The sequence below is a fragment of the Electrophorus electricus genome, chromosome 25 (genome assembly GCF_013358815.1).
Source record: "Electrophorus electricus isolate fEleEle1 chromosome 25, fEleEle1.pri, whole genome shotgun sequence".
Lineage (NCBI taxonomy): Eukaryota > Metazoa > Chordata > Actinopteri > Gymnotiformes > Gymnotidae > Electrophorus > Electrophorus electricus.
In genome coordinates this window covers 1,655,001-1,671,118 of record NC_049559.1, presented here as the reverse complement: position 1 = coordinate 1,671,118, position 16,118 = coordinate 1,655,001, and the positions used below count along the sequence as shown (strand labels likewise).

Sequence of the window (16,118 nt, the reverse complement as noted above, 5' to 3'; positions counted from 1 at the left end):
TCTGAGTGTTTCGTGATCACAGCCTACGCTGCTGTGGCTCTCTGCCTCTCCCTCACGCTGCCCTGAAGCAGGGATCTGCTCTGATGAAACCTGCGTTGAGGTTTCTTTGCACCATCTCTAAGAATATTTAGTCTCCAGGGTTGCCCTGGTTACGGAAGCATGGGATTGGTAATGAGTTTAGTCCTTCCACTTACACTCAGACAAAACTCCACGTGTGTCGGCACTACAGAGCGACTAAAACAATGGAAGTGTGAGTATGGAAACGTGAGACACGCCCACGTGGAGTGCTACACGAGGTAGACACAACACAGCGCAGCCCAGAACACGCCATCAGCCATTCACTGGGCTGGAAACGCGCGAATGTGCGTATGGAAACTACGAGAAGTGCGCGTTGCGACCAAGCTTTGGCGATCCGGAACGCGTTACGTTACTGGTCCAGCGGCAACACCGTGATGGGCATGACGGATCCTTCACACAGTCAGCGCGAGTGAACCACGAGCACGCACGAGTCACCGAAGACACCTGTGCATACGCCAAAGTCTCGCAGCAGGCTAAAGCAGTCAGTGCCCCGTGACATGGGGCTCGACCAATAGGCAAACCCTGGCATGCACAGGAGGATGCGACAGGGGGTGGGGCCACAGAACAAGAAGGGGCTGATCTGGGATCAGAAGGGAACAGGTTCGGTTCTGATTACGACACTGGCAGGATGTCCCCGGGCTGGCACAACAGAGAATCATATTGGCGTGTTAAAAGCTTACCAAAGGCTGTCCAGTCAGTCTGCTTAACAAATTCATCTGCTCATTACAGTCCCAGAGGGAGTAAGTGATCACGAATGAGAGATCCCCAGACCCTGCACTGCAGTTGCCAGACACGTGACAGACTGATGGCGTTTGTGTATTTGGAATCAGACGAGTTTGAACCTGTGTAATAAACGTTTGTAAAAATCTCTTAGCCATTCCCGGTCACACGGTCTCTGCTTCGCCGTTTTAAATGGAATTTGATGTTCTTTAACAGCTACTAGCCGACCACTGAAATTCCAAACAGTGAGGTCGTGTGAGGATCGTGGCGTTTGGAAAATAATCTCTGTGTTTGCCCATCCGCAATTTTCAGAAATCCGTTCGAGAGGATTGGCATTGGCACTGGCAAGGCCACTGTGTGGGAGCTGACGTAGAAGGTGTAGAAGGCACCCATCTCCTCGGCCGGAGCATCGCGACGTTCCTGGGACGAGAGGAGCGGCTCCGGGCGCTCTCTCTCCGCCCGGCACGGCGTGCTGCGCTTCGGTTTGTCGCCCAGCCCTTCGTGTTCTGGTTAGGCGACGAGAACAGCAACCGTACGGACACCCACGTGCCCCTCCCATCCTGCGTGGGAGGGGTCCGTGTAGACGGGCGAGTGGGCAGCGCCTACGGTGGATGCGTCCCTGGGCACCGGTGCCACGCGGAAACCCGCGCGGCTCGCGCTGGCGTTTGGCAGCTGCTCCAGAAGCAGCGGCGCCGCTTGCTCTGATGCATGATGTTGTTCCAAGCGGAGCGGAGCTGCTTGGAGAACGTGACCTACTTTTCGGCTGAGATGCGAACGTGCTGGAGGCTGCACGCTGCTTTTCTCAGTTGTGGAGATTTTTTGTTTGTTTGTTTGTTTTCACACCTTTTACTGAGATCTGCACCCGCCTCTCTGCCTACCCAGACAGCAGAAAGGCAGCTTTGCCTTATGAAAAATATAACGTAATTATGTCTTACTTAAAAATGTAGTGTATGCATATCTTACTTAAAATGTATGAAATCAGAGATTTTAGTGGCTGAATGGCATAACAATTCTTTATAATAATATTGTGAAGATGCTCATCACTGATCAACATCAGCATCATGAGGAGGATGATGGGAGTTTGACAGATATGAGATGTTTGGTGTTGTATGTAAACAATGGGAGATGCTCCACACACTGAGACTGAGATGTTTGGTGCTGTATGTAAACATTGGGAGATGCCCCACACACTCTGAGACTGAGATGTTTGGTGTGGTATGTAAACACTGGGAGATGCCCCACACACTCTGAGACTGAGGTGTTTGGTGCTGTATGTAAACACTGGGAGATGCCCCACACACTCTGAGACTGAGATGTTTGGTGTGGTATGTAAACACTGGGAGATGCCCCACACACTCTGAGACTGAGATGTTTGGTGTGGTATGTAAACACTGGGAGATGCCCCACACACTCTGAGACTGAGGTGTTTGGTGCGGTATGTAAACACTGGGAGATGCCCCACACACTCTGAGACTGAGATGTTTGGTGCGGTATGTAAACAGTGGGAGATGCCCCACACACTCTGAGACTGAGATGTTTGGTGCGGTATATAAACACTGGGAGATGCCCCACACACTCTGAGACTGAGGTGTTTGGTGCGGTATGTAAACACTGGGAGATGCCCCACACACTCTGAGACTGAGGTGTTTGGTGTGGTATGTAAACACTGGGAGATGCCCCACACACTCTGAGACTGAGGTGTTTGGTGTGGTATGTAAACACTGGGAGATGCCCCACACACTCTGAGACTGAGGTGTTTGGTGTGGTATGTAAACACTGGGAGATGCCCCACACACTCTGAGACTGAGGTGTTTGGTGTGGTATGTAAACACTGGGAGATGCCCCACACACTCTGAGACTGAGGTGTTTGGTGTGGTATGTAAACACTGGGAGATGCCCCACACACTCTGAGACTGAGGTGTTTGGTGTGGTATGTAAACACTGGGAGATGCCCCACACACTCTGACATTGTGCCTTCCCATCAGCACTGTTCACTCCATTTAATCGTATTCGTTTCTCTTGTACAAAGTTCCCCTTCACTGAAACTGCCAACCTGGACTTTCACACACACAATGTTTGGAAGGGAATTTCTTTTCAAGATGCAGCTGAGTGCTTCCAACTCTGTGTGTGTGTGTGTGTGTGTGTGTGTGTGTGTGTGTGTGTGTGTGTGTGTGTGTGTGTGTAACAGCCTCACCCTTTCCTATCTCCTATCTCCTAGTCTCACATTCCCTGTGGCATGTAGGACTGTTGTAAAGTCTTCCTGGTAATTAGTTTTTGTTCTCTTTTTAAGTCAATGAAGACTTGAGACTCGTTCACAGATGGCGATGGAGGAGAGAGAGAGACCGTGACCATGCACGGTGTTCATATCTCTTCTCCTCACCTTTCTCTGATACGTCACTATTCTTTCTAACTTTGTAATGGCATTATGTACAGTGACACCACACATCACCACTCCTCTGATTAAAACCCAGTGGACGTATTGATCCGATGCACGGTGTACCTCTGTGAACGGACCGATTAATAAGCGAGAACGAAAGAGTGGGGTCTGGACAAGCAGGGAGACACTGTCCTCTAGAGAGGACACCACAATCACAGCACAGGAAGTCCCCACGTGGAGGAAGGAAGTAGGGACTAAATGAGACGTTTCAGCCCCGCCTCCTTCTATGACAGAGCAGCAGTAAGGATCTGGGGGCGGGGCTAAGCGCAGGTGAGCTGATAACAGGACTGAGATCCCCTCGAACGGAACGGTCCCTCTGAAGATGGGTTTCGCCACGCTGCTTTCCGAGGTAGGAGCAGACGGTGTAATGACACAGCAGCATGGTGCCCCCTGCTGGTACACAAACACAGCTGTGCCGGGTGTCTGAGGTTCGAGGCGTCAAACACGAAGCTTCAGTTACATAAACGATACGTCTGAATCGTGTGGTTTGCTTATTTCAGAGACTCCTACATGCAGACCGTATGTGAAGAGAGGTGTGTACTGCAAAGAGCTCGGGGGGGATATTCAACAGTGGAGAACGACAACAGGGGGCGTGTTTGGATATCAGGGGTCGCCTCTGTACGAGTGCATCGGCCCCCTTCAAGGTCAGGACTGATCACAGAAAGCAAGGTGATGAGACAGACATTAACTGTTCGGGGGGAGGGGGGTGGAGGAGGAGTGTGTGTGTGCACGCGTACGAGCGTGCGTGTGTATCTGTGCACATGTGTGTGTAAGGGCACGTAGGCGTGTGTGTGCGCACGTGCATGTGTGTAGGAAAAGACCACATTGTTTACTCAGACAGACATAGCTGTATGCACGAAAACACCAAATCTTATGGTTCTTATTATAACTCTCAAAAATCTATCTTGCATTAGCAGCAGTGGATTAAACAATCTTGCAAATTGGTTTCATCATGTATTGCTTAGGTTCGTCACATTTAAACGTCCAAATCCTCGTGGGATTAATAACGTGTGGAGTACAGTTAGGTGCAGAGTGAAGAAGAGAGAACCTGCGAACAAGCACCCAGTACACAGAACGCAAAACATGAAGAGAGTGTGTTGGTGAGTGGATGAGAGAGCGTAGAACACACACACACAGTCTTGCAGCCTGACTTGGTGGGTTTGTCTCTCTGTCGATGGTGTGAGATCTATGTTTTACAAATCGCTGTTGCAGAGCGGTGTAGCCACACACCCCATACCCGCCTAGTGAGGAGTGTGTGTGTGTGTGTGTGTGTGTGTGTGTGTCCAGGCTGAGAGGGTGGGACAGAGATTCCAAGGGAGGAGTGTGGGGTTTGCCCAGACAGCTAAACCAAACCACGCCGCTCCTGGTTTCCATGGCAATGGCAAACAGATGAATGAGTGACATCATAGCAGCTGGGAGGTGAGAGAGTGTGAAATTGATTTGGCGGAGCGAGGCGGGGGCATACGCAGACACACGGCTCCTTTCGTCGCGCGTGCACGCTCGCGCTCGTGCGCTTGCTCGCTCGCTCGCTCGCTCGCTCTCTCCTCTCTTTTTCTTACTCCCTGTCCTTTCCTGACACCTCCCTCTCTGTGGACTGGATCTCCGGTATGGACGCTGTCTTTCTTCTTCCTCTGCGTTGTGTCTTGGGCAGATCTGTGGACGCGGCTTCGCTGTTTCTGGTCACGGTTCCTGAGGAACCGCGAGCTTGTCATGTTGTTCTCGCGCGAGGAGAGGAGAGATTGAGTGTGCAGAAAAGAAAAGGAGTGCGTGACGAGAGAATGAAAGATGGTGTGCGCGCGCGCGTGTGTTCGCATGGCTGTGTCCAAGCGCGTGGTTGCCAGTGCAAGTCAGATGTGCACTGGGAAGTTGATTTGTCCATGAATGCACGGCGTATGGCGTGAGTCTGTGTAGACGTGCTGAACGTCCTTGCACTGTTTTAGCCTCTAACGTGCGTGGAGGCGCACGTCCGCTCTCAATTCCTCCCGTCATTCTCGTAGCGTTGTGTCGGAGGCGTTTGACGTGAGCTGATGAACAGAGCTGGCTGCTGTCTGTGCATGGAGACTGGTACAGGCTCTCTGGTCCTAACCCCTCTTACTGGTGATCACATGGCTGTTTGTATGCACGAATAGGATATTATCTGTGTGTGTGTATGTGTGTGTGTGAGTGCATGTGAGTAAATGTGTATGCACATGCACATGGATATAAACAGATATCCAGTCAGGTGTGAGTGTGAATAGAGCACGAAAATATTCGTTCCATCCATGTTCATGAGAAAATAGCATAAGGTGTGTTAATGTCTCGTGTTGTCGCTGTGTGTGTGTGTGTGTGTGTGTGTGTGTGTGTGTGTGTGTGTCATCTGAGGATGGTCCATACAGTGGTCTCCTCTGCTCCCAGTGTTCAGTGGGAAAGCTCGCAGTGGGTGTTTCCCAGCCACTAGAGTGAAGAATCTACCCACCATGTCTGCACTGTGTGATTAATGGGAATGAAACCTGGTGACCTTCCCAACAGTGACCCTTAGAGAACGTGTGGGGTCACAGACAAGCCAATCAAAATGCTTCATTTACTCCGATTAGAGTCTGGCTTCTGCGAGGAGAACAGTACGGAGTACACAGGGAAATAAAATTTATATCAAGATGTATATCAAGTATTTCAATAAAATTTAATTTTGAGTATACATGTCTCTACACAGAGCACATGCTTGTATGTGTAAATACAGTGTGTGTGTGTGTGTGTGTGTGTGTGTGTGTGTGTGTGTGTGTGTGTGTGTGTGTGTGTGTGTGTGTGTGCATGAGTGATTATGGATGTTTTCCCCTGCATTTTGGGAGCACTTTCAGCTGAATCTCTGCATATGAGCACTTCACCACAATCAATTATTAATTCTGCTCATTATGCATGCGGACTCGTTTAGCTGTTTCATTTGAATCTATACGGTCTGTGTGCAAAGGCGGCATGGGTCAGAAAACGCTCCCGGAGTGGGGCACTCCCACATGAGCTGGGCTAACACTGTTCCTGCTTACATACATCATGGATACTTGCATCTTTCTGCCTTCTTGGACTTGTAAGAGTTTAACTGCCTGGGTCAATGAGGCAGAGTAGTGAAAATACCAGTGTCTTGATCATGTGTGAAATATTTGGGTTTGCTACATAGCAGTGGTGGCTCAGTGGTTAGGGAGCTTGACTTGTAATCAGAAGGTTGCCATTTCAAGCCCCATCACTGCCAAGCTGCCACTGTTGGGCCCCTGAGCAAGACCCTCAATTACTCAAGTTGTGTTCAGTCATAATTGTAAGTCACTTTGGATAAAAGTGTCAGGTAAATGTAGCAGAACCGATTCTAAATTGTAAGCGTGTAAGAGCTTGACTCTAAAACAATTGTCTTAATGTGAAGACACTGCCCCCTTCAGGATTTTGCTGAAAAGTACAGTTTAGGTATATATAATTTACACTGTCCTGTCCTGTCACCTTCTCTCTCTCTCTCTTTCTCTCTCTCTCTCTCTCTCTCTCTTTCTCTCTCTCTCTCTCTCTCTCTCTCTCTCTCTCTCTCTCTCTCTCTCTCCTGTTATATTACACTCTATTATAAAAGTGTTCCTCCAAAGGATGGGGTTGCTTGGCAACATGATAATTTTGTTTACAACACAGAGGACTGAGCAAATGTGCGTATGTGTGTGCATGTGTGGTGTGGGTGTGTGTGGTATTCAGATCATCTGGTACACATGTCTGTGGTCTCTCTCTCTCTCTCTCTCTGTCTCTGGGGAGAAACTCACACCACACAGTTCCCGTGTGCTTTCTCATGGAGGAGAGAGAGAGAGAGAGAGAGAGAGAGAGAGTGCCTCCCAGACCCTTGGGAGGGCAAACCCAGTTGTGTGTGTGTGTGTGTGTGTGTGTGTGTGTGTGTGTGTGTGTGTGTGTGTGTGTGTGTTTGGACGGCGCTCCAACTTTGGACTGGACATCTGGACCCCATACCTGGCTCCTCTCCCGGAATTAGAAGGAATCCTGTTCTAGATAGATGTACCTGCCCCACACCCCTCTGCTTGGCCACATGTCATGAGAGGCTTTTACCCAGCTGAGTGATTGGGGTGGGGGGGCGAGTGTGTTGGGAACAGCCGTCAGGCTGGCTCTCGTCAGTTACCATCGCTGTCTCCACACTCCTCACGCGGGGGAGGAACAGGAGGAGGCCTGTCGCCTGTGAGGGTGACTAGAAAGTTGAACTCAGGACTGTGGGGCTGAGAATGTGCAAGACTGCGCTCCGCTGCACTGCTGCATCGTGGGTAATGGCCGTGAAAACCCACCTGCCTGCCTGCCCTCCGCTCTGTCCTCACTGCTGAGAGAGGGAGAGAGAGAGAATGAGACAGACAATGAGAAAAAAATGAGAGATAATGAGAGCGAGAGAGAGAGAGAATGAGAATATGTATGCTAAATGGTGCTGTTATACAGTGGGACAAATGAGGATTCTAAATCTCTCTCGCTCTCTCTCTCTCTCGCTCTCCTTCCCTCTCCCCCTTTCACTCACTCTCTCTCTCTCTCTCTCTCTCTCTCTCCCCCCCCCCTTTCACTCTCTCTCGCTCTCATATCCCTCTGGCTATGTCAGTTAATGGCCTGTATTAATCACGATCTTTTCAGTCGTCCTGTACTTTGTGTGAGCGGTTGAGTGTGCAGACGTGAACGTCCTTGTGTGGCCACGCGAGTGTAAATCTAAGAGAAGGTGTTGGAGGTCCTAACGGGAGAAGAAAGACCGCTGAGCGTGACCTGAACCTGCGACACCCTCATCTAAAGAGACCCAAATAATCACAGAAATGTCTCTCTCCTCTGTTGCCCTGCTGGTGTTTAGAAGTGAGCAGGTGGCAGTAGCAGAAAAGTTTTCAGCTCTTGTGATTTGCCAGATGATGAAATGGATCTTAAATGGGATCTATGACGCTTAAGCTTTACTTGAGACCGAGTCAAAGTGTGTGTGTGTGTGTGTGTGTGTGTGTGTGTGTGTGTGTGTGTGTTTATTAGCTTTTTAATGATCCCTCTCTGACTATAATCATTCACCCACTGGGAGGTTTTTTTTTTTAGCTTTTGCAGGATATTAAAATTTTATCACTGTAATTACAAATGTATTGTGTGCATGGACACCAGGACAGAGTACATAAACCCATACATATGTAAAGTGTCTCTAGCCAATCATTCACTCACATCTTGCCTATTTGAAATCAATTTGTGTGAGATTTTCATTTACCTGTCTACTGGTTAGGAAAACGAACCCACTAATTATGCTAACGACATTCAGCATTCAAATATGGCGTGGAAATATTTATTTGTGTAAAAAGAACACGACGCCTGAATAATGAACAATGAGCCGAGCCCCCGTGCTGCGTTTAGTCCGCGTCCTAGATCAGGGCATCTCCTGTCGGGACTCCTGCGTCCGAGCAGGAGGAAGGGAGGTGCTGTCGGCCGCAGGATGCGCTCCTCCTGCTGGTCTAATTAACGGCAGTGGCATCCTCGGGCGTGCGGGTGCGGACCCTGTTGAGGAAGAGGAGGGGCAGAGCTATTTCTAGCACTCACCCGAAGACGCGCACCACTCGGCTGTCATATGCAGGGGAGCACAGGACAGCCGTGACTGTGGCACTTCATGATCACGCACACACACATACATGCACACGCGTGCACACACAGGTACACACACATACATGCACACGCGTGCACACACTTAAATACACAAATACACACATACATGCACACGCGTGCACACACAGGTACACACACACACATACATGCACATGCATGCACACACTTAAATACACAAATACACACACACACACACATACATGCACACGCGTGCACACACAGGTACACACACACACACATACATGCACACGCGTGCACACACTTAAATACACAAATACACACATACATGCACACGCGTGCACACACAGGTACACACACATACATGCACACGCGTGCACACACTTAAATACACAAATACACACATACATGCACACGCGTGCACACACAGGTACACACACACACATACATGCACACGCGTGCACACACAGGTACACACACACACATACATGCACATGCATGCACACACTTAAATACACAAATACACACACACACACACATACATGCACACGCGTGCACACACAGGTACACACACATACATGCACACGCGTGCACACACTTAAATACACAAATACACACATACATACACACGCGTGCACACACAGGTACACACACATACATGCACACGCGTGCACACACTTAAATACACAAATACACACATACATGCACACGCGTGCACACACAGGTACACACACACACATACATGCACATGCATGCACACACAGGTACACACACACACACATACATGCACATGCATGCACACACTTAAATACACAAATACACACACACACACACACATACATGCACACGCGTGCACACACAGGTACACACACATACATGCACACGCGTGCACACACTTAAATACACAAATACACACATACATGCACACGCGTGCACACACAGGTACACACACACACATACATGCACACACAGGTACACACACACACACACATACATGCACATGCATGCACACACTTAAATACACAAATACACACACACACACATACATGCACACGCGTGCACACACAGGTACACACACACATACATGCACACGCGTGCACACACAGGTACACACACACACATACATGCACACACAGGTACACACACACACATACATGCACATGCATGCACACACTTAAATACACAAATACACACATGCACATGCATGCATACACTCACATGGGCTGCATGCACAAGTACACACACACACACACACACACACACACACACACACACACACACACTAACCCATACTGGACATAGAGTGTAAAACACCAGTATGCTTGTCTCTGTGAACACTTTGATTTATATGTAGAGGACCATCTGTGCTGTTCTTCCTCTGATGGGGAGTCCAATCCTGCTGACCCCACGGACACTCCGGCTGTGGTTTCTGAGTCTGAGCGGACGTTAGAGAATGATGGGGTGCTCCTCGGTTCCTCCGGCCCGTTCCGGAGGCCTGATACTGGTATTAATGGTTACTCTGACCTCTACGTCCACCAGCAGAGCTCATGTAATCAGACACCGCTACACTTTACAGGGATTTCCTGGGTCTGACAGTCGGCACACGTACACACACACCTTAGCGCGCACACAGACGCTCACCAGCTCACGTCATCTGAAAATGCGCCCCTCCCCCACCCCACCCAACTTGCATTCTCTGAGCTGTGACATTTAACTCAAACGCTTTCTCTGCGTGCGTCTCAGAAGAGCTTGCCTGCTCTCTCTGCACATACCTCTGTCTTGTGTTTTCTTGAAAGCTGAGAGGAGATTTGCATTGGGCGAGATGACGTCACGATTTTGCTTTTTGTGGTGTGGTGTTTGTCACATAAGCACAGTAGGTCCATGTACTGACCGTCTGGGTCAGACTCTCCAGACTGTGTGTGTGTGGAGTAGAGGCTGGTGTAAGGATGCTTAGTCCCCTACAGTGGTGTGGGAACTAGCCAGGTAACGAGTGAGGCGTAACCACCTGCAAGGAACACGTGCAAACGCAGGAACACGTCCTTTCACTGGGCTTCACCTCCTGCTCATCCATCCCTCCAGTGGGCTCCACCTCCTGTTCATCCATCCCTCCAGTGGGCTCCACTTCCTGCTCATCCATCCCTCCAGTGGGCTCCACCTCCTCCACCTCCTGCTCATCCTCCAGTGGGCTCCACCTCCTGCTCATCCATCCCTCCAGTGGGCTCCACCTCCTGCTCATCCATCCCTCCAGTGGGCTCCACCTTCTCCACCTCCTGCTCATCCTCCAGTGGGCTCCACCTCCTGCTCATCCATCCCTCCAGTGGGCTCCACCTCCTGCTCATCCATCCCTCCAGTGGGCTCCACTTCCTGCTCATCCATCCCTCCAGTGGGCTCCACCTCCTCCACCTCCTGCTCATCCTCCAGTGGGCTCCACCTCCTGCTCATCCATCCCTCCAGTGGGCTCCACCTCCTGCTCATCCATCGCTCCAGTGGGCTCCACCTCCTGCTCATCCATCCCTCCAGTGGGCTCCGCCTCCTGCTCATCCATTCCTCCAGTGGGCTCCGCCTCCTGCTCATCCATTCCTCCAGTGGGCTCCGCCTCCTGCTCATCCATCCCTCCAATGGGCTCCGCCTCCTGCTCATCCATCCCTCCAGTGGGCTCCACCTCCTGCTCATCCATCCCTCCAGTGGGCTCCGCCTCCTGCTCATCCATCCCTCCAGTGGGCTCCGCCTCCTGCTCATCCATCCCTCCAGTGGGCTCCGCCTCCTGCTCATCCATCCCTCCAGTGGGCTCGCCTCCTGCTCATCCATCCCTCTAGTGGGCTCCGCCTCCTGCTCGACTCCTTTTCATCCATTACCATTTCCAGTTGCTCTTCATTTCCACTCTGCCACGCAGGGTTTGATCCTGATGTTATTGAGGGTGGGGTTTGATCCTGATGAGGGTGGGGTTTGATCCTGCCGTCACTGAGGGTGGGGTTTGATCCTGATGTTATTGAGGGTGGGGTTTGATCCTGATGTTATTGAGGGTGGGGTTTGATCCAGTTGTTATTGAGGGTGGGGTTTGATCCAGTTGTTATTGAGGGTGGGGTTTGATCCAGTTGTTATTGAGGGTGGGGTTTGTTCCTGATGTTATTGAGGCTGGGGTTTGTGTTGTGCGCCCCTGGGTCCTTTTGCTTTCAGCCTCTCATCCTTACATCGATATCTCTCTCTCTCTCACTCTCTCTCTCTCTCTCACACACACACTCACTCTCTCTCTCTCTCTCTCCCTCCCTCCATCTGTCGTTCCCCTGCATTCCTCCTCTGTCTCAGCTCTGTTGAGGGTATTTGTTGGGTGGGTGTTGTGTGGGGTGGGATGTGTCTGTTCTGGGTGTGTTGGGTGGATGTGTCTGTCCATGGGCTCTGTGACCGTAGAAGATGAGGGCTGGGTGCTCTCATGGCTTCTGAGCGTGCGGGACCAGGGTGTGTGGGTTCTGAGCGTGCGGGACCAGGGTGTGTGGGTTCTGAGCGTGCGGGACCAGGGTGTGTGGGTTCTGAGCGTGCAGGACCAGGGTGTGTGGGTTCAGGCAGGGCAGTGCTGTGGTTATTCCCACAGTGGACTGTTTACATATAAGAAGTTGAAGGATGCAGAAGGAAAGAGTTAATTAAGACCGTGACCTGGATATGGATGAAGCCTTCATTCCTGAGTCTCTCTCCATCCCTCCCTCTCTCTCTCTCTCTCCCTCCCTCCCTCTCTGCTCTCTTTTTAACCTTTTAAATTAAGGAAATTAATTAACCTTTTCAATTAATTGAACTTTAACCTAGAAAATTAAGAATTCTGTTATAATAATTAACTTCAACAAAGACCTGGAATTGGTATGAAAAAAAGGAAGCTGTCAAGATGAAGTTAAAGAAGTGAAAAGAGGAATATAAATAATAATGAGGGAAGAAATAAATAATTTGATTAACACATAAAGGTGTTTATAAACATGCCAATAGTGTGTGTGTGTGAGTGTGTGAGTGTGTGAGTGTGTCTGTGAGTGTGTCTGTGAGTGTGTGTGTGAGTGTAAGTGTGTCTGTGAGTGTGTGTGTGTGTGTGTAAGTGTGTGTGTGTGTGTTTGTGTGTGAGTGTGTGTGTGTGTAAGTGTGTAAGTGTGTGTGTGTAAGTGTGTAAGTGTGTGTGTGTGTGTGTCTGTGAGTGTGTGTGTGTGTGTGTGTCTGTGAGTGTAAGTGTGTGTGTGTGTGTTTGTGTGTGTGTGTGTGTCTGTGAGTGTAAGTGTGTGTGTGTGTGTTTGTGTGTGTAAGTGTGTGTGTGTGTTTGTGTGTGTGTAAGTGTGTGTTTGTGTGTAAGTGTGTGTGTGTTTGTGTGTGAGTGTGTGTGTGTAAGTGTGTGTGTGTGTGTGTGAGTGTGTGTGTGTGTGTGTGTGTGTGTGTGAGTGTGTGTGTGTGTGTGAGTGTGTGTGTGTGTGTGAGTGTGTGTGTGTGTGTGTGTGTGTAAGTGTGTGTGTGTGTGTGAGTGTGTGTGTGTGAGTGTGTGTGTGTAAGTGTGTAAGTGTGTGTGTGTAAGTGTGTAAGTGTGTGTGTGTGTGTGTGTCTGTGAGTGTGTGTGTGTGTGTGTGTCTGTGAGTGTAAGTGTGTGTGTGTGTGTTTGTGTGTGTAAGTGTGTGTGTCTGTGAGTGTAAGTGTGTGTGTGTGTGTTTGTGTGTGTAAGTGTGTGTGTGTGTTTGTGTGTGTGTAAGTGTGTGTTTGTGTGTAAGTGTGTGTGTGTTTGTGTGTGAGTGTGTGTGTGTAAGTGTGTGTGTGTGTGAGTGTGTGTGTGTGTGTGAGTGTGAGTGTGTGTGTGTGTGTGAGTGTGTGTGTGTGTAAGTGTGTGTGTGTGTGTGAGTGTGTGTGTGTAAGTGTGTGTGTGTTTGTGTGTGAGTGTGTGTGTGTGAGTGTGTAAGTGAGTGTGTGTGTGTAAGTGTGTAAGTGTGTGTGTGTGTGTGTGAGTGTGTGTGTGTGTCTGTGAGTGTGTGTGTGTGTGTGTGTGTGTGTGTGTGAGTGTGTGTGTGTGTCTGTGAGTGTGTGTGTGTGTGTGTGTGTGTGTGAGTGTGTGTGTGTGTCTGTGAGTGTGTGTGTGTGTGTGTCTGTGAGTGTGTGTGTGTGTGTGTGTGTCTGTGAGTGTGTGTGTGTGTGTGTGTGTTTGTGTGTGTAAGTGTGTGTGTGTGTTTGTGTGTGTGTAAGTGTGTGTTTGTGTGTAAGTGTGTGTGTGTTTGTGTGTGAGTGTGTGTGTGTAAGTGTGTGTGTGTGTGTGTGTGTGTGTGTGTGTGTGTGTGTGTGTGTGTGTGTGTGAGAGTGTGTGTGTGTGTGTGTGTGTGTGTGTAAGTGTGTGTGTGTGTCGCCCCGCTAAAGTGCTGCATTCTTTCTTTTCTGCCAATAGGTAAGAAAGTTTGTCAACGTTACCCAGACACCTGAAGCTGGGGTGGATCATCTCAAAGTTTGTAAATTTGATGAATTTGATCGAATGTTTCACATTGAGTGAGAAAGTGCCGCTGCGTCTCTACAGTGTCTTTGTTGCACTGCTGGCAGAGTCTCTGCTCTCTGGACACCCGTGATGTCTTCTATGGGCCAGTCTGGAAGGCCAGGCTGTGTTCACCGAGTCTGGACTTTGTCACCATGGTTCTGTGTTTAATATCCGTCACTGTGATCAGGTCGTCTGCACGGTCGTTTTGTTTGTGAAGTCTTATAGTTTGGTTTGTTCTGATTGTTAGTATTTCAGACTGGTCCTGGTGTGTTAGTGTTAGTGCGTGTTAATGAACTCAGTGTCAGGACCAGCAGTGTGAGGGGACCGGCTGTGTGAAGGGATTCTGTGTAGTGGTAGGAGTTGGAGGTCAGTTTTTATAAATCTTTTTTTAATATTTTGAGTAATAGTAATTAGAATTTCGTTGACTATTGGATTGAAGTTTCCAGTTGAACTAATCTTCGGTCCTAAGTGACCGTTTTTCCCTGAGATCTGGCTCTTTTATGGAAAATGGTGGTTTTGGACTTTATCAGGTTCACTGCTAGGGTCCAGTACTGCTCCAGCAGGTCCAGGGTCCAGGTCTGGCAGTACTACTCCAGCAGATTACCAAAAAAGTGCACATTCTAGTGCACCTAGAAAGCTAAATTTTGCATGTAGCTTCACAGCCTGAACAATGCCACACGAGTAAGCTCTCATTTCCCAAAGTAGAGGGCGATCGACTCTTAGAGAAATGAGAGTCTCTGTGACACTCTGAGCTCTGTGAGTCACTGTGAGCTCTGTGAGTCTCTGAGTCACTGTGAGTCTCTGAGCTCTATGACTCACTGTAAGCTCTGTGAGTCTTTGTGAGCTCTGTGAGTCACTGTAAGCTCTGTGAGTCACTGTGAGCTCTGTGAGTCTCTGAGTCACTGTGAGTCTCCGAGCTCTGAGTCACTGTAAGCTCTGTGAGTCACTGTGAGCTCTATGAGTCACTGTAAGCTCTGTGAGTCACTGTGAGCTATGTGAGTATCAGAGTCACTGTGAGTCTCTGAGCTCTATGACTCACTGTAAGCTTTGTGAGTCACTGTAAGCTCTGTGAGTCTTTGTGAGCTCTGTTGATTATTGGCTTGTCTGCAGCCAGTTGAAAGCGTTTGTCACAGAGTAAAAGCCTGTGAGAGACTAGGACCCGCACTGCAGTGGTGCACCAAGCCCCCACCCCCCCTCTCATACACCCACCAAGCCTCTCTCTCTCTCTCTCTCTCTCTCTCTCTCTCATACACTCACCAAGCCTCTCTCTCTCTCTCTCTCTCTCTCTCTCTCTCTCTCTCTCTCTCTCTCATACACTCACCAAGCCCCTCTCTCTCTCTCTCTCATACAGTCACCAAGCCTCTCTCTCTCTCTCTCTCTCTCTCTCTCTCTCTCTCTCTCTCTCTCTCTCTCATACACTCACCAAGCCCCTCTCTCTCTCTCTCTCTCTCATACTCACCAAGCCTCTCTTTCTCTCTCTCTCTCTCTCTCTCTCTCATACACTCACCAAGCCTCTCTCTCTCTCTCTCTCATACTCACCAAGCCTCTCTTTCTCTCTCTCTCTCTCTCTCTCTCTCTCTCTCTCATACACTCACCAAGCCCCTCTCTCTCTCTCTCTCTCTCATACACTCACCAAGCCTCTCTCTCTCTCTCTCTCTCTCTCTCTCTCTCTCATACACTCACCAAGCCCCCCTCTCTCTCTCTCTCTCTCTCTCTATCTCTCTCTCCCTCTTTCTCTCTCTCATACACTCACCAAGCCTCTCTCTCTCTCTCTCTCTCTCTCTCTCTCTCTCTCTCTCTCTCTCATACACTCACCAAGCCTCTCTCTCTCTCTCTCTCCCTCTT

The 16,118-nt window shown here is 49.5% G+C and overlaps 1 protein-coding gene across 2 annotated transcripts in view; it reads left to right on the top strand.

Moving 5' to 3' along the window:
- myo16 (myosin XVI) overlaps positions 1-16,118 on the top strand; it is a 110,453-nt gene that overhangs the window by 5,325 nt on the left and 89,010 nt on the right. Inside the window, exon 1 of one of the 2 annotated variants that reach the window (XM_035522963.1) lies at positions 4,577-4,654. The exons of the other annotated variant lie outside the window; for it this stretch is intronic. The gene's annotated coding sequence lies outside the window, so the exon portion shown is untranslated. Of the gene's footprint in view, positions 1-4,576; positions 4,655-16,118 lie in introns of those variants that run through there. 2 annotated transcript variants of the gene reach the window in all.